Here is a 25763-nt window from a genome sequence, read left to right on the forward strand (position 1 = left end):
ACCGGGGCCACAGGGCAGTTGACCACAGACAGACAGGGTGCACGGGGCAGTTGTGGGTCCTCTGCAGAACAGAGCTCCCCTGGGCCAGCCTGGGGAGCGGTCCACAAGCCCTGCGTGACACTGGCACTGTGATTAGACTGGGCAACATTCCTCTGTTCACCAGTGCCAGTCCGGTCACAATCCTGGTGATGATCAATGTGATCAATACCTCACCGGACTTGCACACGCACGCACGGTGATTTCAAACGTCTAGAAATATGATAAATTAAACAAACTATACAAAGGCCGCACAGATCACGTCTCAGGTGATCTCACTACTGTTTCAGGTTGATTTGTTTCTGTAATGGAAGGAAGAATAGATGTTATCAAGCTGCTCACTGAAGTGAAAATAGGTGTAATTTCCTTTCATTTTAAAGCAGAGCCTGAAGTAGTCAGGGGTTCCACTACACTATTCTCGTTACGCAGATCGCCAGAATCGAAGTCCTGGTGTTTGTACACACTCTAAAAGAGCGGCCAGAGGCAGGCCTGGGGTGGCGCGGTGCGCGTGGGCTCCGAGGGCACGAGTGCTTTCAACAGTTCCAGCTACATTCAGCACGGTCCACTCGCGGTCCTCTTTCAGGGAAGATGTTTGCTCCCTCAGCTTCATTAGATGTGTGTTTCAGCCACTTTAGCAACACTGAATTACTTTGCAAATAAATCCTGGATTAAAACCTTTATATTGAGACAGTTATAGTCAGGAGAGGTATTATTATTATTATGTTGTTGATTTTCTGTCACATATTTTGGCAAACGTTTTCTGAGCCAAGACTGAATGGATACTTGTTATAGACAAGTAAGACTGGCGTTGCCATCAAAACTTTGTGTTAACAAAATAGGTTGAGCTCATAATGTTCAATCAAACAAACTGAAGTGTTTTTAGGCCAGAGAAATAAACAATAAAAGGGTTGCTGTATCTTTTTTTGCTCCGGAGTCAGTCTGCAGATGTTCACAATGCGATAAATGTGTTGTCTAGTATTACACTAGAGGGGTACACAAATCCTGTCTTTTTTGTGGTCCCTGAAGAATGAAGCTAATCCCTTTTTTCTTTAAATGTGTGCTCAGTGGATGAGGCTGCAGCGTGGGCTGTGAAGCCCTTTACTAGAAGGAATTCTGCAGATTACCGCGAGCGCTGGACACAACGCCCGCCACACACACCTGTCCCCCCCAGGCCGCAGCTCGAGGGGTTTTCGGAGCGGAAGATGGAAGCAGTGGTGGAGCACCCTTTTGTGTGCTCTGGGAGAGAAAAGAAGCAGAGGCCTGGATTTAGCCCCCACCCCCCTGCACAACGCACCGGGATCAAACAGCGTCCACATTGTTGGAGCCCCTGTGAATAGGAGCCTGTGAATGGGCTCCGCCGTGCCCTGCTTGGCAAACAACCACAGGCCTAGTTCTGTCGAGATGGAGTCTCAGTCAAAAACCCTCTGGTGTTCTCAGCATCTATAATTTACACACCCAAGCTAACAGAAATTAAACAGGATTTTTAACCTTGCAGTGACATTGGTTGAATTATTCACCCAAAATTCAGAGAACGCACACAGAGGCACAATGAAATAAAATTTGTCTTGAGCATGCAGGTGTTGTGCTATCGCTGTAACACTGGTCTTCTTCCTTTTTTAAACAAAGGCGAGACCTGACTGATTTTTGAGCTCTTCTGCTCTTGGGCATCTGTGCTTGGCAACAGCTGCTTTTTTGCTACTGCCACTTGAGAACGGCGGTGCTGAACAGCGCATTGTGCCGCCTGTTATTCTGGTGTCCATCACTGTGCCGTATTGTGCTGTATTGGATTGCGTATGCTTGCATTGTCCCCTGCTCTCTTCTGTATTATTGTCTTGCATCACTTCTCTCCTCGCGCAGAGGAACAGGCTTGGAAAATCTGACCTTGCACGGCCTGCAGTAATAGGAGACATCTCTGTGAAAAATATTCAAACCCACCCCCACCAAAGAAACTTGTTTTTTAGCTGTAATTACTGAAAATACCTCAACGGGAAAAACATTAACCTGCGTAGCCTGCAGGCTTGTACAATTAGCCTGTATTAGCCAGAGCTTAGCCATTGACAGACGCTGCGCTCCATTCCAAACCACAGCACAGGGCCTAACCGGCAGGTTGTTTGCCTGAGGTAGTAACCACTGCCATAAAACCCACAGCTTGTAACATCCTCTTAGTTTAAGGAGCCTAAGTGCGTTAACACAAACAGGGCAATCTTAAGAATAAGGGCAAAATGACTATTGATCAGATAAGGAGTTCCCATGTGACCTTCTTACAGCTTGAGAGTGTGCTCGGCTGAGCCTAGAGCACCGCATTTTTCACCTGCAGTCCTTTACTTATGGATCTCATTTTCCGTGTAACCTGTAATACAGGAGGAAAGACAAGTATGACTGCGATTGAAGTGCAGGCGGGGGGAGGGGGTGAGGGGTCGGGGAGTGGAAGTTATTCTCACGGAAGGCAAGCCTGACATCACACTCACAAGAGGGAAAAAAAGCTCAGACGTCCTGGCTCGTCTGGCCTATCCCTGTCTTCGGGGACACACCTGCGTGTGCCAGAAGCGCAGGGATTGGCTGACCTGCGAACTGTACACCTGCGCGGGGAGGGGCGCGGGGTGACATGTAAACCAAGCCCTTTACAAATTCCGTCTCTTCCCATTAAGAGCTTAACCAGGTATCGTCGCAGCATGCAGGCGCTCCTGAGGAAAGACGGAGACACAGTCCCGTCTTTTTGAGTTGTTTTTTTCTCCCGGTGGCGTGCGCGGTCTTCTGTTCTTTTTCGGCGACCTCTCCCCCAGCTCCTTCGACCTTCCCGACTCTCCACCTCTTCCCAGAGGCTAAGGGTGCCGGAGAGGGAGGCGCGGGCGAGCGAGAAGTTATTTGTCCTTCAACAAGTGTGGAGAAGAGGAAGACGAGCTCCTCGCCGTGCGAGCGCACACAATGGTGTCTCTTTCCCTCCGTCGACGGCTCCGGCTCCCTGCTCCTGGAACGGCTGGGTAACACGCTATCAGAAAGTAAACCTTTTCATTTCTCCTGCTTTCTTCTCTTTTTTAAAAAACCTTTAGCTGTAAGGTTAACATCATGCTCGCACGTACTGTAAGAAAGTTGAGTAAATATAATATTTGTAATCTCAACATCTGAAGATGCTCGATGACGGTGCAGAAATTTTCCACTTTGTGTTTGGGGTTTTAGGGAAGTTGGGAATTTCATGGCAAGAAAATCATTGGCATCAGATTCCTATCTTCTGAAAAAAAGGAGAGGGGCGGACAACGGATCTGAACGCTCATTCTTTTACAGGATAAACCAGTTGGGGCAGGTACAGGCAGACAGCCAGGCTTGCCTAAGGTATAAAAAAGAGTAGCCCTCTTTTCATGGTTAACACTAAAATGTAACCAAGCAAGAGGCATTCGGTACTCTTCGTAATGGGTAACTCTTTCTTTTAACTCAGTTTTTAACGCAGGTAGGAATTTTCTAAGCCTCTTAGATCTCTTTTGTTTTCCAAGGGCTCATCGAAACTACAGCTAGTTTCGACAAAAGCCCGAGCTGTACAGCGTGTTGCGTTTCAGACAGCGAATGCGCTGCCGTACCGTCAGCAGAGGCAAGGAGAGAACAGCAGTTTCGCTTCGGCCACAACACCCTTCAGAAACACCGGTCAAAATACTTTTTTACTGTAAGAGATAAAAATGCTTTTAACTAAATTGACTTCTTTCAAAAAATACTGTTTATAGATGTTATATTTTAACAATGTGTTCTACCTCTGTGGAAGAAAAATGACAGGGGCTCGTTCTCACTTGCTTCTTCTGGTACAGCTGGATAGACTTTAGACAAAAAGAACCTTCTTTCCCTCCCTCTCTCCTGTACGAGAACCTTCTCTCCTGTCAGCTAGCTGGTAGGTGAACGGGGTTTCGCCCTGTGCTGTGTCGTGGCCATCGAAAGGCTTCGGAAAGCTCTGGCGCTGTCTGCTGCTGAGGGCTGCGAGAGACAGGCGGACGGTAGCGCTCGTCGGCCTAGCCGGTCGGTAGAGGGGACTTGGTGTTGTTTGCTCAGGCAGCAGCGAGACAGAGCAGTGTCATCAGTCTTCAGGAGAGGAACAGTGAGGTGGAGGGCTTGGATTGGTCAGGAACCATTGGGTATAAATGTGCTCCTTCTCTTGTTCTCTAGAGGGTTTCTTTCTGCTTTACTGCCCTTAAGAACTACACTCGAGTGAGAGCACACAATTCGTTCTATCTCTTATGCCAGATACTATTACGGTGTAACAGACTTCTTGATCTCTTTTATTGTAAAACGACGCCTTAGGATTTCAACAAAAGTCTGGGGTAGACGCTTTGGAAATGCACTCTTTTCTATGGGTAGCGTTGACCGTGTGTTTTCAAAATGTCCGGCAGCTGGTTTTTCGGCCGCTCGGGAACTGCCCCGAGCAGCTCGAGTCAGGGCAGCGTCTGTGAGCTGAAATGGCTACAGGAGTACGAGTGTGTGTTTGCGCAGGAGTACGAGTCTCGTCTCGGTGAATTCTCCGCAGGTGCGCCCGCTGTGCGTCTCCTGGCCAGTGTGGCGAGCCCGGTGTGCTCGGGCAGGTCGCTGTGCGCTGGTGTGTGCTCGGTGAAAAGGCGCGGGTTCAGGTCAGGCCAGCTGACGCCCCCGGTATCGGCAGGTCCAACAGGAGGACAGCCATTTTGTTATTATGACTAAGCAGCTCGCTCTTTTGTTTCCTGCGAAGGAAAGCCAGGTCTCCGAAAGCTACTGCCGTCCCCTTGATTAACAGCTCATTTTTGTGATGTTGTGAAAAAAAAACACGTTTGTGTCCATTAGCAGATAAAGTGCTAAAACACCTCTGTGAGAAAATCCTGCCTGTGGGCTCCAAATGAGCAATCTCACACACAGACACGCAAAGCCCACTGCGGCTCTAGTCACCGCTGGCAAGCAGCGATCCTGTCTGTGAACAAAATCAGAGAGATACCTATATAACTGCAGAGGATTTTAAAAACACAGGGACCCCCCTGTTAAGGTGATCAATTTAAATAAAACACTTTCAGAAAAACAAATGTATAAGTTTAAAAATAAGATCAATAAAAACACGCTCATTTCCACTGAAAAAATATTATTTTCAGGAAAATTATTTTGAATAAATTACTCAAAATACCCTGACACCCGACCTGTGAGGTGACAAGCACATGAGTGAGAAAGGCGCTGTCCCACAGGGCCTGTTCTACTGCGGATCCATACCAGAGGGCAGGTCTGGCAAACGTCACATCACACAAGGGAGTATTAATTGACTTTTAGTTAAAAAAAGGCATATTCAAATTTCTCTCCCATGCAAATGAGGAACGCTTTGGAAAGATATTCAAACCAGAAAGAGAAAGGAGAGAACGGAGAAGTCAAGACAAAGAAGCAGTAAAGAAAGAGCACAGTAGCCGAGAACAGGCAGGCAGAGTCTCGTTTTTTTTTAACTTGAAAACAAGGCCCCGTTTTGTCTCTCAGGGCTCCAGGTACCTGTGATAAGATCCAGCTTTAGATAAGGTTTTGGGTTTCTCCCTCATTGTTCTGTACCTCGTCAGTAACTATTGATTAAGCTGCAGTGTGGCTTAACCAACAGGTCTTGCCGATTTCCCAGTGGAGTCACATTCCATTTGTGAAGGCAGGGCTACCTGAGTAGACTCCTGAGCAAGGCACAGCCGGCTAAAGCTCTCAGGGATTAAGTCTTACCTGGAAGGGTTCTCTTTTTTTAAAGAAAGAAAACTTTGCTGAGGCACTGCCTTAAAAGAAAAAGGGCTGAGACAGGAGGAGCACGGAGTTCAGGTAATAGCAGTAGCTCTTTCCTAGCCTTGCACAAAGGGAGGAGCCCGGGGTCAGTTCCTTGTTTTTTTTTCCATGCCTTCCTTCATATTCATTCTCCCTCTTTTTTTCTTTCTCTCTTTCCTCCTGAAGGCCTGAAGCATTTGGTAATAACGCTGATGATTAACTAAATGGGAGCTGTAGTCTGGGCAACCAGCGGTCGTGTTTCTGTTTCATGGGTTCTGATTGACCAGAAGAGCCAGAGCATTCAGGACTTGGGAAACTGAGATTTTTTGGGGTTCTCCACTTGCGTTCTTCGCTTGGGCCTTTTCACCACGGTAAGGTTACAGGTGCTCTCTGCTCTCCCTTCTCAATCCTGCCCGCTCCCTCCCTCTCCCCGTGACTGCGCACTCGCACGTCTTTCAAAGCTCCACGTTTCCCCCTCTCCGCTTCTTCTAACTTGCTGTGCTCAGCGAAGGCCCGCTACTCTGCACGGTTCTCGCTGTTTCGCGGTGAATAAGATTTGTGCTTCTGCTTGTGAGCTCGGGGGTTGCAAGGCACAAAAGAGACAAGTTTTCGTAAACTCGTAACTTTCATGCTGTGTGCAGATGGAGGTAGGGAGCAGAAATGTTAAATAACACGTCAACTGCTGGTCAAGAATTACTGATAGTATAGTGGGCTGATCTCAATTACGACTGTTTTTAAGAAGAACATTAATATCAATTTTAGTAAATAGTACAGAACCATAATCTCAATGCTCTTTGATTTTACAACTGTTACAGAAAGCTGTTAAGGAGCATTGAAAATTACAGAGTAGGGACATGCAGAGCTCTGAAGGTGAAACTTATATTTTCTCAGATGAAAACGTTTTTGGCGCTGCGCATTTAAGAGACTGTGATGCTGTGGTTTTATAGTCTGCTGGGACAACTTATTAAAAAAGCACAAATTTAAGAGTTGTGCATTTTAAACCATGCCTGCACTATTAAAAGCAGAGTGTGAATTCCTGCCCTATGTAACTAAACCAAAAAAGGGTTTTCTTGTTACTCAGTAAGCTATGTGTCATTGAATGACCTTCTAGGTGCTGAATTTGGTCACAGGTTAGTCCAGTTCAACATTCTTACTAGAATTTATCTCACAGAGCAAACAGGAGTGGCTGGGGCGCGGGACAGAAATCTCTTTGAAAAAACGTAGTTAAAACCAGAAAGCAGGTGCTTCACCACGGTTTACCAGCATTATTAAGTTGTTGTTGCCAGCTGATGGATTGTTAAAAAAAGCAGCTGCAAGGCTTTTTGAGCCATTTACAATGCGATGAATATTTTCAGGAACCTCGCAGTCTAGAATAAAATCAATGGTGACAAGTGTCCTGTCGCTCGGCGAGCAGCTGCGCGCAGGGATCGGGGGCTGCCGCGTGCGGCAGTGATGGCCAAGCTTCTCAGGGCTCCCCTGCCCCCGGAGCGCGTCAGAGAGCGCCACGGCCGTGCCCGCTGCCCACCGGCTTCTTATAATCGCAGGCTGTCGCAACAGTAGCCGCCATTCTGGTCTGGCCGTTTTTTCTGTTGTAAAAATAGACCAGTCAGAACAGGTTTCGGCAATTATTAACAAAGGCGGCGGAGGAACCTGCTCGACAGTCTGCTGTGCGTGGGTATACTGCACTTTCAGGCAAAGGCCACTGGGTTTAAAGCAGAGACAAGCGCGCTGCAGCACACAAAGCCCTCATCACTGTCCTGAACCGCATCGGGTCCTGGAAACAGACACATTCTCACACCTTTTAATCAGAGTTACAGTGTAATTCTACTAATCACAATGTGATTGTACTCACTTTTGCAAATTCTTAATTATGATGAAGTATTATTCTTAGAATGCAGTAGCCCGGTAACCCCTTCGATTGCGAGCAGAATTATGCGCTTTACAGCAGTACAGCAGCACAGCAATGCCTAGAACAGAAAAGGTCGTCTATGCTGGTGGACACTGCAAGGAAAGTGTGATACAACCTGTGTGGCGACTGGAGGCAACACTCTGGCCCCACGGAAGCAAAGCAGTTTCACTTTCAGTCCTGAGAATCTGCTGTTTAGATTAAAGAACGCTCATATTTTTGTTTAGTCTCAAAAGTGTGTGCTGTGAGCGGGGGTGTTTGTGTGGGGGGTGGGAGTCTCTGGATTAGCCGAGGGTGAGGCCTCACGTTTCGGTTAAGGGGGGCCATTTTGCTCAATGATGCAGACTCGAAACAAAATGGTGGCATCAGTGCGGTGAGTCCGCAGTGTCCGGGCTCTGGGGGACGCTGCCTGCCCTGATTAGGAGAAGCAGGATCTCCTGCGAGTCTACAGAGGAATGCGATTTACCTGAGGCCTCCTCCTCCGTCAGTATTGTGTTTCAACAGGCATTTTCTCCTTATTTACATACCTACACAGCTGGTCTGGGCATCACAGTGGCCCTTTTTGTCCCACATTGTTCGACAAACATAAAGTACTGAAAATGATCAATTTGATCATGTCTCGGTATTTAGACCTGCAGCAATTTAGCCTGTTTGTGTTCTAATTTAAAAAAATTCTGCCTTGGCATTTGGATACAGGACTTGAAGGTAGTGAGGCGTGAGAGAAGAAAATCTTACCAAGACTAATAATTCCTGTTTACTATCCATTAGCCTGTAATTATTCTTCCACAGCTGTAATTTCAAATCCGTTCATACCGGCCAGATTGTTCCCACAACCGTTGTTTTTACTTGCTGAAGCGGATGGATGAAAAAGTTTTTTTTTTTTGGATCAGTCTGGATCAATTCACATTTATATTGTGCTTTTAGCTGACATTAAGGCTTAAAAAAACAGGATGAAATGAATTTCAGCAGTGAATTCAGTATTTTTAGAACATTAGGGGCACGTGCAGTAGCACGGTGTGCTCGGTTGAGACGAGGCCTAGAAACCCCCTCTCCGCTACGCCCCCCCCAAGAGCGCCCCCATCGGCTCTGCAGTGGCCGCGAGTTTCTAGACGGCAGCTGTTGTGCTTTAACGTGCGTTTGATGAAGACCAACGCTTCCAGCTCGGTTGGATGGCCATTGACATCTTACTAGGCAGCATTGGATGTGATCTCCCTTTCTAATACTGCCTGGTAATGATGATGATGGCTCTCTGCTTTCATCGGAGGACAGCTCAGCTACGCGGGACAAAAGACGGCGGCGGACAAGCGCTCAGGCGCGTTGCCCCGAAGACCACACCACTGTCACGCTTCCCACCTTCCCTTCCCATTCCCCACTTGGCTCCGGCTCAGAAACGGGCTCCACCGCACGTCTTCCCACCTTCCCACCTCCCTGCACCTCCACACAGCCTGTCCTGCGCCAGCCTTTCACACGTTTCAGAGGAAGCTGGAACTTGTAGTGAGAATTGAAAAGCCCTCACAAAGCTGAAATACCACTCATAGGCTTGATTTGGAGCAGCCCTGTGCTGTAAGAATAAAATCATTAACGCTCACAGGATAGGGAATTTAAAACGCTTAGCATATTATCCTTTTTCTTTTTTAACTATGCTGTATATGTCTATTCATACGAACATTGTTCATATATAATTACTCCCTTAATGCTCAGGACGTGAGATAATATAAAAAACGCATGTCATTCAGGAAAAGAGATGAGGTCTGATTAAACAATCCCACACTGAGATCCCAGGATTTTTTCTGAACTCCTGTCCAGATCAGTGCGCTGGCCTGCTTCCTCGCGAGGAGTGACATGGCTCTCGATGGACATCTTACTAGACAGTGCTGGATTGTACACCTGGGTTCTAACACTGTCTGGTAACGATGTTTACAGGGTGACCCAAAGGCTGCCGCACTCCCACCCCTCACTGGCTCTGCCATCACGACTCCCGGGCCCGGGCTGCCCAGCAGCTGCGCTTAGGCGCTGTTTCCAACACAGGGATCGCAGCTGGGGTGGATGGCATGTGGACAGGGTTCTCATCTTTGCCTTGTTAAAAGAGGGTAAAGCACGCGGTTTGTCTTTCCATTTCTTGCTGTTTCTTCCTCTTTTTAATGACACTGCCTTTCGATTCTTTTGGCTGCTGCAAGAGAGTGTGTGCAGGTGTGTCAGTGGTAGGGCTGAAGCACAGAATTATTAAAACGGTCCTTTTACCCATACGCAGGTTTACCCTGGTGCAGTTTTACCATACCGTTACTATGCTCTGACTACACTTTACCAAGCCCCTTTATACTCTTCTGTTCCAAAGTGCTTTCCAACACTTACTTCACACTTCTGAGGCCATGGGCTTTTCTGATCAGCAGATGCCCTGACCTCTTTGAGCCCAGCCTTTGCGCCTGATGTAGAGCAATAGCAGAACGCTCTCCACACCCCTAAGGAACAGAGGTGGAGGGGAGAGTTTGTTACTCTAGAGCAGGACTGACCAGCTCTGTCTGTGGTCAGGCTGACCACGGCAGCTGGATGGTGGTGGACCTGGGGTGGATGAGGAGGTTTAGCAACACTAAAAACAGATACTGTATACTGAAATCTTTTTTAAGAATGAAAAGATCAGTGGGAGACACCGTTAACATAGCAGGAGAATCATATTAATTGTGTTTTTAAAATGTACAATTACAGTGTATGTGAAAGAATTTATGTGGATGTGCTTTCAAAAGCTAAAACTGGAGGCACTTCTTTACACAGCGAGTTGTGAGGGTTTGGAACAAGCTGCCCAGCCATGGTGCTGAGGCTGATACCCTCATTTCTCTCAAGAAAGATCTGAATGAGATCCTTCTATCAATTAACTCATCACTACCAAATGGCCTCCTGTCCTTTGTAACCTTTCTATCGTTATTAAAACATACTTAAGATTTTCTTTATATGCTTACATTCAAAAAACACAAATGAAAGCCACAGTCCCGGTATCTCATATGGAGAGGAACACTTAAAAATAATGTTGGAAATGAAAATGTCAGAAAAGAAACCATTTCAGTCCAGTTAAAGCACTTCTACTGATGCCATAACAAACAGGCCTGCAGATGGGAAACCTATTTGGAAAACATTTCTTATCAATAGGTACCGTTGAGTTATCCATCATTCAGATTGTAAGCAGTCTTGTAGTGAAGTTGTATTGCAGTGGTCGTGGCTGTGGCTGTGAGCAGAGCACTGCAGGACCTGTGGTGGGGCTACAGGCTCATACTGCTGTGACTGGCCAGTCAGAGAGGCAGCAGAGTGCAGCCCAGGACCATCGCAGAGGACAGGCAGGCATCAGCGGCAGGGGAGGTCTTTGTGTTCCAGCAAATATCCGTCTGCTAATGCTCTTCATAGGAACCTGAACTCAGCACTGGGTGAAGAATAATCCCCCCTGCTGACACAATATTGCTGTGTTCATGTATTATTACTTTTGTCAATTGTTATTTTTTAATCTTCCGGCCCAAAACAAATGCACAGGTAACTCTTTTTTAATTACTGGCAGTTTCCTGCAGCTGAAGCCTCGTCCACAGAGCACGCACTCTTACGTTCACATGCAGATCTGCGTTAACAGCCCCTCCAGCCCCTCAGCGGGGTGGGATGTGGACAGAACGTGTTGCTCAAGCTGCAGCAGGGTGTGGGCCCTCCTTTGTCCTGGAGGTTTATTTGCTATCCTGGCCCGTGAATAGGGCCTGCCACACCCAGCCCTAGTTAAAGAATAGCTGCTATTGACAGGGGCTGTTGCACCAAAGCGCAGGAGAGACAGGAAGTACCCCACCCCCGAGCACCCTCTCCTCCCTGGGCACTGCCGGCCCTGCCCGGCGCTTCTCTCCTCGCCAGTGCATCACAAGATGGTGCCCTACTCTGAGCAGGAGCTGGCCTTGTACAGCATAGTACAATAGTACAGTGTGCCACAGACACAGGCGCCTCTGATACCTGCGCTTTTTACAGTGTAAACTGCTTTCACTCTGTTCCTTACATGGTGGCCTGTTCAGAGACCGGAAACATGTATGTGTATTCGGGGCACAAATGCAGAAAAAAACTCTATTTTAACTAATGCATTATTTTTTGCTGTCTCCTGTTGTCTATACTTCAGACAACAAAGTATAGACATACTTTGTATAAACCGATCTGAGTTTTATCCTTTTGCTGCTTTTCAGAAGAACTGTGGGCAATATTAATGGGGGTGGGGGGCTAAACTTTTAAAAGGGTTCTGTGGTACAGTAGGTGGCTGACGGTCTAGCAGTGTTTGCTAAGGGACGCAGCTCAGTGTGAAAAGGGTTTTAATCTCTGTTGAACATTAAACTAACCTGCAAATATTGAATTACACCTTTATTTACCCAGTGCAGAGCAGAGTGTTCATGAAATATGTCACAGAGGAACGAAATGGTACTGTATGATGTCACTTTTTTCTTCTCTTCCTCCTTTGTGTTCTGGTTACCTAATTAAGCGACGTCATTGACCTTTGACTTACAGTACGTGTACACACCCAGGGCTGTTGCACTGTTCCCTGAGCTATTCTTCTCCTATTTTTTGTGTGAATCAAAAAGCATGACCCGTTTAGAGACCCTGTCATTCAGTCCAATGAACAAAGAGAACAAAGAAACCGTGGAGCATCTGTACTGTATGTATATATAGCTATTAACTAAGCTATTGTGCTGGGTAGTCTTTTCAACGGCTGCGTCATTGTTGTTATCCTTGGGATCAGCACACATACATTTGCTCTTCATTGAGAAGTTTCAGGTAACAGGAACCAATGTAATTGTCTAATGACATCTTTAAGTATGTAACTCAAGATTGATGCGTTTTCTCTCAGATACTCCAGTTTTATCAACTTTTTAAAAGTTTTGTTTTGACTCTTTAAATCCTACTTTTTATTCCTCAAAAACACGTTTCATGTATTAAACATAAGTTACTGTTAAATGAATAAAATTTTAAATTTGAATTTTAAATACCCATTTAACAGTTAACACCAAGGCAGTGACTGAAAGGTACTTCCTAAAGTTTATTAGAATAAAAAATCTTATTGTAATATATTGTACAAGGTGTAGGCTACAGTACATATTTTGACAGTTTGATGAGCTGACTTCTGTCTCTACAATTCATGCAATCTATGCAATACTGCCTTTCGGGTTTTTAAAAACGGTCAGTGATGTAATAGTGTACCTCACCCAGCCCAGTGTGATTACAAGGCAAGGCCATCTGGGATTTGGGTGCATCAATGATGCTGCCTCATTGAGATAAGGGGCCACACTGTAACTGTAAAAAAAGGGCTGTTTTTATAAAAAGTCTTGTGATTGAAGGCTTGTGAAAAAAGTGCACATATTATCTCCCAATCTCCTTAAACCAGGCTCTCAAAAGATAATTCCTGAGAACATGTTTCTAATTCTACATTTTTTGTCTTGCAAAAATCTGGCCATGCCTGCTCACGAAGAGGCTACCGGCAAGATTAATCCTTTCCCCGGAAGAATCTGTCTCCATGAGCTGGTTTTAGAGAGAGAGAGCCACTTCTCTGCAGCTTTGCTCTCCCCTAACTGCCTCCCGTTTCACCTTTTCCTTCCCAGAATCCTGTCTTCTCCAGGTGTAGCTCAGAGGTCACGGAGGCCAAAGCATGACCTGCCTGTTGATTGACGTCTTACCAGACAAGGTTAGATCTAGCTATTCCTGTCTAATACTGTCTGGTAATGCCGTTCATTACGTGGCACAATCCCTGCGCTTCGCTTTCTCGGCCAATGGCAGACAGACCAGCGCGTCCAGTCTTTTAATGGGCAGTGGTGATGATGACGATGATGATGGTGGCTAAATGAACTATGAACCTTGCACTGGAAGACTGGCACACTTTACAGAGCTCTTCCAAGTGCATTGAGTCAGAGTTTGCACTGACAGCCTCGAGCCCGCTGGATCTTCTGCAATGCACTGTCTTTGCACACCTGCAGTACGGCCGGCGCTGGGTAACCTTGTCACAGATCCCACTGCTCTTTCTGTTTTCTCTGCTTGCTTTCTGAGCACAAGGAAATAAAACAGTGAAACAGACCAGGGTGCTGCAGGGGTGGCTGTGTCTCTGGGAGTCCTGCTGGCTGAGATCAGCCCTTCCCTGCTGGCTAGCGAGTAGTGACAGGACCCAGACTCGAGCCTACCTGGATCACAGAGCAGGAGGGGTGCAGGAGATGGAAGCTTAATTCTAGAATTACTGCTCAAAAAACACAGTATGAAGCATTTTATTATGCCTTGTAGAAGTTTCCTCCTACTCATCATGAAAACTAGTAATCCTGTCCCTGCTGTTGCACCTGTGATTCAGTGTGCTCAACAACAAGCCCTCCGCTGCTCAGCTGGGATCGACGGCTGCTTCCACTGTTGTGCTCACTTTGTGTGCTTTTCAACTTGTGGTTTCCAGGTCTCCGCTCGCACTCATCGGCTGCATTCTCCTCCTCGCGCCCTGATATTTGTATTCAGATTTTTCCACTCTTCTCTCAGCATTAGTATAAAGCAGGACTTGGTGTGTGCACCCTGCTGTGAATTCAGGGCTGATGAAGCCAGGCTTGAAAGGAAGCCTTGGTATTTGGAGAAAAATGTCTATTTTGCAAATTGGTCTTATTCTCACATTTTTTAGTGTGTGGTCACGCTCAACTGCATACAGATGGCTGAGATATCAGGGTATCTGAAGAGTGTGTGAGGTAGAAAACTGCCAAGTGTAATTTCGGAATTAATTTTCGATGTGCAATTTGGAGGCTAAAGAAAATTTATATCTTAAATACACTCATTATTTATCCCTGCCTCAAAAAAAAATTTAGTCCTGGAAACGAGACCTTTTAGTCGTCATGGTTACCAAATTCCGAGCTAGAATGACTCAGCCGAGCAGGCTGTCCGAATAGCTGCGCGCTCTGGCAGTGCAGAAGTGCAGTTCTGTGGTATGCTGTCTGGCAGATCTCCAAGCCTCCTAATCAAATGCTTAGGTTTTATTTTGGCATTAATTTCTAACCTGATGGAAGTGCACGCTCATCAGGTATATTTGTATGTCTCTTGTAATACAAATAATAAAATGTAAAAACTATATTTTGATTGAATTGCTGTTTCTTTTTTACAAGTAAAAAGTATGGATGTCACTGTGCATGTTATCCTAACGGTCAGGTGTTTTGAAAATGAATACTTCTCAATTCCAATACTCAACCATTCACTCATCACATTCAGTTAGGAACCTGTCCCACAAGTGCAGCCAGCAAAAAAAAATCAATACTCCATGTTTGTGAACAAGCAGTACAAGTCGTTTACAACGGCAACTGCAATGCAAACAAACTAGCTATGTTTTAATAAGCGGCCAATCCAAACATAAATTCAGTCTGATCCAGGATATTGCTAAATATAGCTGTGATCAAGCCGAAAAAAGTTAGCTATGAAAATGTTGTAAATTGTACAGAGCCTACATATTTTGCAGATCCAGCTCAGCTGTGCACAACAGTCAGCTAGTGGAAACACAGCAATGTCCTTTTTTTAAGGAGCCAAAACCGAAAGACAAACTCTCGAGCAGGAGAAAGAGTCACGAGAGGGTTTGGAATCAAATCAGGGCCTGAACCACCCTGTCTGTCCCAACTTCCAATCCAGCCCCGATTGCGGTTTCCATAGGATACAAGGAGGAAACCCTGGGAAACAGGAAGATGTAATCAAGCCACAGGCTTTTGAGGTGCTGAAATTACAATGCAAACACTGCAGATAAGCAAAACACTCAAAACAAAGCCCAGTGCATTATTGTATCATGGAAATGGCCATTAGGAGAATTATGAAATAAAAAACAACTCCACAAAGCAGGCTGCTGTTCTTTATGAGTTTGTCTTTGTTGCAAGCTCCTTTCTTTACATTTTCACTGGGCATCACACTAACACATTGATCCAGGAAGCGCCTGCAAGAATAAAACATTCCAAACTAGGGTCTACTCTCTAGATCGATTTGTACTCCCCAATCGGCACCATATGGAGCAGCTTTTTGGAGTAACTGAAAGGTCTAGAATCACACTTCTAAATTTATACATTTACACATATATGATGTGAATAACGTATGGTAGCAACATTTCACACAACACTTACTGGTTTCTGCAGTTCTGTATTTGCCTTTATTCATGACCTCTGCAACTTCTTTCGCTGGCATAATAAACAACGACATGCATGTGTAAAGGCAGTAAAGTCAGCATTCTTTTCTGGAAGGCCTTTAAGAAAACACCTGCCGCCATCTCTGCTCTGCGCCAGTGTGCAGTGTCCCTGGGCAGGAAGAACGCTCTGACTCTGCAGTGAGCGATCAGGTTACTGCTAACAGTGCTCCCTTTAAATACCTCTCTCTCCTGCCAAGACCACATTGTTACCCACAACAAAGAAGACCAAAAAAACAGACTCACGATGTCAACCATTGAACTACAGATTTATTTCACAGTGAAGAGGGGCCTGCGCCAGTGGGCTCTCTCTTACCTCTCCATATTCAAACTCAGGGTGCTTTAATTCAGATTTGTCTGTTGTACTGTTGTTTGCCCACTGGCTGTCCTGAAACAAACGCAGCATCCATTATCTGAATGTAATCTTGCAGTGAGGCAGCTCGCCCATCTCTTCCAGGGGGAAAACTGCATCTAGCTCCTCCACGACACTGACCTCCCTCTTTCATGAACTCTGGCCCTCTTTCTGTGGTAAAGATTTCCACAGGCCAACCAGCAGCACGATGTAATTAAAATAAATGTCACTGTTCTTAAACTGGCAGAAGACAAAACCATAATCACACTGCCTAGCGAAAAAATAATAGTACACAATCCTGAAATAATCAGGACAAAACCAACAACAAATACTAAGGTCAGATTTAAGCCTACTTGTACACACAAATAGTGTAATTGACCACCGATTCTGGTTCTGCAGTATTAAATGAACTGTGATGTGCTGATTAAGTCTTGTGATTTTTTCTGCTTACTTTTTTACCAGTGTGTGCCATATACAACATATTTACACAGCCAGAATTTCCAATATTTCCCTAGAATGAACTCACATTTCTCAAACCAAGTTTAGACGGTCAGCTGTGATCACACCATATGCCTTTTCTCTTCCCACACAGACACTTCAGTTAGTTTTTCTGTCACTTCCACAAGCTCTCCCCTTAACATCATGAAGTGTTGACTGGAGAAACTCATGTCTTTGCCTTCCTGTCATATTATTTTCAATCCCACAAGCTGTTTCAGTACCACAGAGAGCTTCTCTGACAGTTCCATTAAGTCTCATTTGCACACTGACATCTATTGCTGTGACACGAGTCTGTAATTTTCTGTCACTTCCTGCTCGTGTTCTTGACTGGGGCTTTAGGAACAAGGCCAGAAAACTGTTATGGTTTTATAACAGGGCGGCACGGACATACCATCTGTTTTTATGAATAAACCTCAAACTCTTTATGTTGAGACCAAGGCAGAGTAGCTCAGTGAATACTCCCTCTTCAAAGAGTACAGACATCAATATGCTTTCCTCATCTGATATTCTGTTTTGCAGTGAGAGATGCATAGCTGTGGGAACTTCAGAGCCTGTTATTCCACAAAGAAAATAAACACAGTTTGACAAAGCTGACACAGTTCTTAAAGTAGAAAGCGCAGACAGAAATAAACAACGGCAACGGGTTGTGCTGTGTACAGTATATTGAAAAACAGGGTGTTTATGTCCAGATGAAGCTGCAGTGCATAGAGGGAAGAGCCCAGGCCTCAGTCACCAGCCTTGAGGGCATGCAGACTGACAGCTAACTAACCTAACATCCAGCATTATCGGAAGTCTGACCTGTTGTGGCTCTGGGCAAGTGCAGTCTAGTTCTGGAGATGCCAGTGGGAGCTCCCGTAAGCTGCAGTTCTTTATCCCTGGAGAGGGTATCCCCGGCTCTGAGGCTTCAAAAGTACATTTTAAATGCCAGAGCCCCTGTTACAGTAATTCCTGAAATGTTTAATAATAATAATAATAATAATAATAATAATAATAATAATTGCTTACACTTATAAAGCGCTTTTCTGGACACTCCACTCAAAGCGCTTTACAGGTAATGGGGACTCCCCTCCACCACCACCAATGTGCAGCATCCACACAACATTCTGTGCTCACTTGGACACAGCTTGGTAAATATCCGTTCTGCTGTTCCTGTGTCCTGTCCCTGTCACGCTCTGCACTCTGAGACCTCTCTGACAGACACAAACGATCGTCCACGGGCAGGACACCAGCCCTGAAACTTCTCCACACGCAGACGACACAAGATGATATGTACGCTAAATCACCAACAGGAGGGTTATTACCCTTTCAACCCATTCACTGGGTTTCCATCGAGTTCTGTAAAATATCATATTCAGCTTGAAACACTCCAATTACCTTTTTTTTGTTTAGCAGTTGTGCAAAGCGGAATTTATTTCAAAATAAAACAGATCTTTCTCCAGTAGATAAAGTAGATAGTAGAAGATATCGCGTGGCCCCATTCCAATTCTGCGCTTTAACAGGACCAGTGCCATATCTGCTATATTGATCTTTCTAATTGTCTAAAGAGCAGTTAAGGAACAGCCATCAGCCATCAGCAGTCTCTCCAGACTGGAGGGGTATCTTGGTATATAGTCCTGATATGCATGGAAATCTGCTGACAGATCATTTTTGTCCAAGAAGTAGCAAATATCCATGTCTTCTGAACACCTTCCAGAGGCAAAGTGCGCCTCTATGTACTCAAACATGATTATGACAAAGGAGAGACTTCAACTGTTAGTTCAGGCCCAGGTAGCAGAGTGTGCGGTACGACCTGCACTGCTGCCAGGTGGGCTGCCAGGCTCCGCTCCCCCCGTCTGTCACCGACCCCTGGGCTCGCCTCACAGTGGGAGTGAGGGCAGTGCAGAGTGCAGGGCAGAGACAGTGAAGCCAGGGGGCGGGGGATTAGGGGTCAGGGGTCAGGGGTCACAGAGGAACTCCAAAAGGGCAGACTGGAAGACGGTGCAACGTGCACAGACACGCTGCGGGCGGCCAGACCGGATTCTCGCGTGCAGTCGGCGAGGGCTGGGCCACGAGGACTGTCAAGGCAGAGCGCTGTGACGAAGAATGCGTGGGCCGTCTGCGAGCAGCTTTGCGTGTTGGTGGTTTGTGTAGTTAGGAACTGTGCCACACATTAGGGCAGGGAATCACGTGGAACCAGAAAAGGTTACAGGTTTGAGTTCTGAAGAGCAGGTCTCCAAAAAAGGCTTTTTACAAGAGTAGTTACCATTAACAGTTGGTTATTAATTCTTTGCAACACAACTAAACAATAAAGAACTGAATAACAACCAAGATACAAAATAATATGTAAAATGTAAGTTATTTTAAATAACTGTGCACTGTAGATTTATCTTTTAAATATGCTGTGAATTAAACCTTCATTTCTACTTTCTGTTTCTTTGAAAATGAAGGATTTGTGGTCTTTTATCATTTCTTTTTATCCTGAGATAAAAAGGATACATTAGCTTTCATGTTACTCCTTAATTTAGTCTCCAGAGGTCAGGGCAGATGAGACAGTACACACGAGTATTTACTCATCTGCTTGCTTTCTTCTTCTGTAGGTGCCGTTGCATTTTAATGGTTTGACAAAACAGAACGTGGAACTCTCCTTAAAGAAATATTCCCCCTTTACCCAATATCAAATAAAAGGCTTAGGACAAGCTCCAGGGAGGGCCCTTGTCTGTGATAATGGAAAGCAGTCAATTTCCAGCACAGAGGAACTGTCGCAGAGGAAATTTCCAGCACAGAGGAACTGTCGCAATATTCTGAGCTCTGGGCCAGCTCTCACTCCCCCTCCCGGGTCTGGCCCCGGCTGCCCTCCTTCAAACAAAGAGTGACACGTTTCCTTATATTAATAATTGCATGAAACCTAATTTCACTTTCACTTAGTTGTCTCTGATCTGTGAGATGTGGTTTCAACCCTCCCAGGATGAGGTGACACGCACTATTGACAAGAATCTAGCACCACCAGAATCTGAATATCAGCCACACCACGACTGGATCACCTGTACCCAGAACGTCTTCACAGAAAATGATTCATGTTTTTCAAGCAAGGTTACACTCGTGCGTTGACCCCACCTGTAGAAAGCATCAAAATCACTTCCATAATTGTGGATTGACTGGAGCAAAGTGCTGACAACTCCTGGTATACAGGAACACCTACAGTGCACACGTTACGATGCAGATTTGCTGTATTGGTTGTGCCACCTGTGCCACTGAGGTGGGGAGCCTCCTGGTGCCTTGTCATGCAGGTGAGACACCAGCCTCAGGACCTGCTGTCAGAGGCTCTGCTCCCACTACTGATTCAGAGACGCTGCCAATCTTTGTAATACACTCTGGATTAAAGCATCTGCGAAATGACTAACTGGCAGCACTATAGCATCTTATTTTGTCTAGAGTTTGTGTTATTTTTAACTGTGCTGTCAGGTGTTAGGAGCAGGGAGACACTGGACATCCGTAGTACAACAACCTGATATGACTCACAGCACAGAAGGAACAAACTGGGCTCCACATTGTTTTGTAAGCAGCTCTGAAACAGAGCAACTAGACACAGCAGATCAAAGATCACTGCTTCCTACGCCACAAATCATTCACTGAAAACAGAGAAGTAGACTACTAGTCACTGTTTGCACTGCCCTGTGCAGCCCACCTCACTGGGTGGGACTGCATGTCCAGGGGAGGAGGGCGGGAGAGGAGCTGGAGTAAGACAGATATTTCAGTTAATGGAATCAGTTTTCTGGCACCTATTGTAGACTGCAGCTGTTTCTCAATCTGATTCAACACACGAAACAATAGAATGAAGGGATTTCTACCACTTAAGCCTAAATCCTGCTAATGCACTGTGCACTAATCTTTCTGTCTAGCTTTCTATTTATATATCTATATAAATCTGGGGAGCACAAAAAGCTTTTAACAAATACAAATATCTTAATATTTATATATAAAGATTACATTACTTATAAAGTAATACAACTTTTCAGCCATTTGCCGCTATAAATCTGAATCCAAACACCTTTCTAAGGTAGGAAGATAAAGTAACATGGGAATGAGGAATAATCACAATCTTGAGAAATAAAGTCTCGAGTTTACAGTGCAAAGAGAGTTGAGGGTTTGAGATCCTGACCAAGCAGAAGGCTCATCAGCGCTGGGTCCAGAGGGGGAGGTTCCTCCTCGGGCCAGGGGCTGCCGCGGCCTGGATTCCAGAATCGCTGGCCCTGCCGCTGACGTCAGGGGAGACGACGGTGCTCCCGGATGCTGCGAGTGTCTGAACGCTGCTCGGGTGTGGCTGACTGCTAGGCTAGAGGATTAACGCTTATTATTTGCTCATAAGGCTTTACAACCCTGACAGTAAGAGGCTCTGAAACCGAGTAACTAGTCACAGCAGCTGTGCATGCCTGATGCACAGAATAGGATCAATTTCCTCCTTAACATAAGTCGACATCCTGCTACAGCTACTACAACTTCAACTGTAATGAATAATTCCTGAAATTAGAATTGCACCGCGACATGTGACAACACAAACAGTCCTCATGGTCGTGAAGCACGATCCCCAAGATCCCCGAAGAAACATCTGAAACAAGTCCAATTAGCGGCTAGCAGCCAGATCAGTTAGATGGGTCTAATGACTTCCTCTCGTTAAAAACCTTAATTAGCTCATAATGACACATATATACATATACCCCATGGGTAAATTGGAGTTAATTGGCATGTTTGCATTTTTCGGGATGCACGCAAACACCTCCACTGACCTTCTGTCCACTCAGGTCTGTGCCAGGACTAACTAACACGGAGCCCAGCGTCTCTTCCCCAACAGTGAGGCAGAGCTCGAAGAGCAAGGGGGCACGTCCTGTTACTGGCCTGCTGGCACTGAGAGCACCTGTATCTCAAAGCACACAAGAGAACCACCTACTGAGACCTCCTCCCCCGGCACGGGGCTCTCCAAGGGTCAGCTCTGCATTCACTGCTCTTATCTGGCAAAGAACTACGTGAAGCAGCACAGCTCAATTCACATAAATACCTACTTTTGCTTAATATTGTAAACAAGCCTGATAGAGCGTGGATTTGAAAGAGAATGTCCATCTGTCTGCCCATATAAGAATATTAATTCAGTGTTACTCAGCAGAATCCACACTTTTAATTCTGTTTTTTTGATTGACTTGTTTTCCAGTACATGAAGCAGAACTAAAAATATTTTGAGACAGATCTGTTTTCAGTCAGACCTAATTGAAATGTAAAATAGTTTTAGAAGATGTGGGACACAGAACATCGGAGAACAAGAGACCCTACTTTACACAAAGTGTAGTGGGACATTGGAAGACGTTATCCAGCTGTTGAAGCTGATACACTCTGGCTTCCTCCAGGAAAAGACTGGATAAGATTCTGGGATCAACTAACTACTAGCAACCAAATGGGCTAGTTATTTCCTCCAACCTTTCTTATGTTCTTGCATTCTGTAGCGGCAGAACTCCTTAAATGGCCATTTGTGGACCTCTGTGCCATCAAGTTATTCTGCAACAGCAATGAAAGAAACATAAATTTAAGTTACGTTTCTTTTTTCCTAAAATTTGCAACAACTGTAAATGGATTTTTCACCAATAACCAAGTGCCTTATGAAAACCGCACTTTCCAAAATGCAAAGACCCGCGCTGGTGTTGGAAGCGAATTCCTCAGGAGCCTCTCTCAGGTGGCTTCTCCCAGACCAACAAAGGAGTGCAGCCCTAATTACTGCTCTCTATACAGGCAGGGCTGCCTGCAGCACAGAAACCAGACAGACTAGTTTGTTTCTAACAGAGAAAAAGGGTTTTGCCTTTCGGTCTATTTATAGTTGGAGGCACAGAAAAGTGTATTTCTCAATACCATATCCTAGTAATACCATATCCTTGCCTTTTCTCAAGCTACTTAGTCCCTCCACTGGGTCACTACAGAAAAACAAACTCATAAATTTTATCCTGGTTAAGCATTGTTTGCTAAACTTTTCGGACTGTAATTTGAGAGTAAATGTTATCCTTCGCATTATATAAAGCCCATTCACAATATCAATCCACTGTTCAAATGTTTCTTGTGATTGCCCTTTGACTAGCAGCTAGGAGAATTCCTAGTTATGTCTGTCTTTTGGATCAATGTGATCAAAGGGAACATTTCCCAGATATACTACAGAGAATTCAAAAGGCATGACTAAATTTCCTATCTCATTAAAATCTACTGTAGCTGTATGAATTGCCATTACTGCTGTATCCCTGGGCAGGACCAGAACATGTGTGAGAAGCTACCTGCTCTCCACGTGACCTCCAACATCGTGACGTAGTTCCTTCAGACTGTTCTATGCACATGACTGTGACTGACTGTAAGCAACTTTCCCTTGAGCACTCAGAGTTGCTCTTGATAAGCATGTCAGCGAAGCCAATAATAAAAGAAAGGCATTAACAAAAATACAAGCAGAGGTGATGCCATCAACATTTTATATGACATTATTTTGAATATGTGTAATACTGGACAACTATGCTCTGTTTATAATTCAGTATTTCAACTTAAATCTTATTGATTTAATCATCAAACTTTCGCCATGCTGTAAGAAGAGATTGTAAACTGAAGGTTTTCTTAAATCAACTGATTTTAAAATGGTGATTCTTCAAATACTGAGTAAAAAGCTGACACTTGGAAAATGAGTGACATTTCTCGCTGCTAGGTTTATACACACATAAAAGGAAGGCTGGAAGAGTCACAACTACAACTTAGCGGTGACACATCAGGATGATCAAGTCTTTGCTTTAATAATTGACACAAAACTAATTATATCTAATGAGAAATAATTTCCAGGAAGGAAAGACTGACTAAATGGTCTGACTTGAGACAGCAGGTCCTCAAACTCCTAACGAATCCCCACAGACTGTCAGAGGAATAACTCCAGAATGTCTCACAGGTCGGCTTCCCGCCCTCCCCCGCCCCTCAATCTCGCATCACTAACCGCTGAAGCAGCACAACCGGCTCACCTGCTGCGCTCGAGCTCATCAGGAAATACTGTTCTTCCTGCTCAGGAGAACCTGAAGAGGCTGAGACGGATGAGGGAGAATGTGCGTGGCCGCCTGAGGGACCCGGAAGAGAGGTGGAGACTGCGGATAAAGTTTCTGACGCAGGCGAAGAGTTACATCGGAACTCCGTACAGCAGGAAGTACCAGGAGCCTGGGAGTAAGCTCCAGGGAGCAGATGTTCCACACCCCTCTTCTAGTAGTCCTCCCACAGTTTACTGTGCAGACCCCATGAATTTGCTTTGTCAGGGTGTGTCACAGTCTGTACTACATTTTTCCCTGAATCTTTACTGCTTTTACATGGCTTTTACCATGATTGCTTCACTGCAGCCATGGAGTACGAGTCCCCCCTGTTCCTGGACTGCTGTGGGCTGGTGCGAAAGGCGGTGCGAGATCTGAGTGAGGATTTTGGCTTCGTCATCGGGCCAGGAAACCAGGCCTACCAGTACGACACGCTGCCACTCACCCTGGAGAAGCACGAGGACATGAAGCCAGGAGATCTGGTGTTCATCTCGGGGACCTACTTCAACCCTCACAGTAACAAGCTGTTACACTCCTACATGACCTCAGCCCTCACAGTAAAAGGCCCTCACACTCCTACATGACCTCAGCCCTCACAGTAAAAGGCCCTCACACTCCTACATGACCTCAGCCCTCACAGTAACAGGTCCTCACATGACTTCAGCCCTCATATACTCCTGGAATTAAAGCCAGAGCAGTCTAGGTCCTGTCCAGGTTTGGCACCAAGCTCAAAGGCACTCCACAGCGGTTTTTAGGGTGTGGCCAGCACCAGGCGTGCCAATAGTTGGAACATTCCTTATGAATTCAGTATCCAAAAGCAACCTGGGCTTCACCCAAAGGGCAGGGGAAAGAGCACAACACAGCAGGAGGGTGCATCAGAGTCATCAGTCCAGCAGCATGAACTGGGGTGACTCTCTATCTAAACAAAATGGGCTTGTTTGGGTGCTGGGTGCTGGGCCATGTCCAGGTTAAAAAACAGCCAACAGCTCAATAACCATGAGCTTCTCTTCACTGTCAAGCAAACCCTGCCAACCTCCTGCAGGGAGTGAAGGGAGAGCGGTAAAGGGTACAGAGTCAGATAAAACATAAGCTGTTTTCAATCAAACTCTCATGACACATCAAAAACCCTGTTCATTCATCACATACGGATCCCAAAACCATGGCTACTCCTTTCGGATTGTTCATGTACCGTAAATCTCAGACACAAATGCCAGAGAAATATGTTCCTAAAATGCAAAACAAATCACTTAAAAGTGTTCCTATGTACAGTATTTAATGTTTCAAATTAAACAAATTATAAAACAATTTGAAATACACTAATATCACAAAGACTGACAGCAGAGGTATCTACTAAATGTTTATCTATCTCAAACAGTGATAAATAAGCACTGGTAGAAACTAACAAAAAATTTAGACAAGCTGTAGTTTATTGTGTTAGATTTTTGCTGACAGACAACATAACTGGCACCCTGTCTTTCAAACATATTCATTTTAGGTGTTACTGGCTGGGATGGATAAGTGTTCCATCAGCTTAGAAGAGGTGTCACTGACAAACATGATCAGTTTAACAAACTGTATTCCCATTAATCCACCCATTAGCAGAAAGAACATACTGAAGGATACTCCATACAGCAGGTACCCTAAGCCAGAATCAAACCCACAATCCAAGAGCTGTAAGGCAGCAGAACTAACTGCTATACCATCATATACCAATATGTATTATATACCAATAATGCTGTATAAGTTATGCGTAATAAAATTATTTCTGATGAAGGAGGCCAACTTTCTACAAATGCAGGTACTTCATTTTCTAATTTCTTCAGTTCTACTGAATTAGCACCCATAGCCTGGTTTGGAAGATCATTTTGATTGAGGTCGCTCTGTGCTGCTCTGTGCTGCTCGGTCATGCCTGTGGTCTGTGGCGCTGTGTTCCAGTGAAGAGGCAGATCCATGACATCGTGCATGTGGAGATCTGGCTGGGGGACGGGGAGTGCACACTGGGGGCGCGCTGGC

General features: G+C 45.3%; 1 long non-coding RNA gene across 2 annotated transcripts; it reads left to right on the forward strand.

Annotated features, from left to right (window-relative positions):
- The first annotated feature begins 2706 nt into the window (after nt 1-2706).
- LOC148817696 (uncharacterized) lies at nt 2707-25488 on the forward strand. Of its 2 annotated transcripts, none has more exons than XR_016094584.1 (2): nt 2707-3035; nt 23739-25488. It is a non-coding gene; the product is annotated as an uncharacterized LOC148817696 (long non-coding RNA). The 2 variants fall into 2 exon arrangements; XR_016094585.1 differs by lacking the exon at nt 23739-25488 and adding an exon at nt 13267-14755.
- The last annotated feature ends 275 nt before the right edge of the window (nt 25489-25763 follow it).

Source organism: Atractosteus spatula, chromosome 20 (assembly GCF_055471065.1).
Source record: "Atractosteus spatula isolate fAtrSpa1 chromosome 20, fAtrSpa1.hap1, whole genome shotgun sequence".
NCBI lineage: Eukaryota > Metazoa > Chordata > Actinopteri > Semionotiformes > Lepisosteidae > Atractosteus > Atractosteus spatula.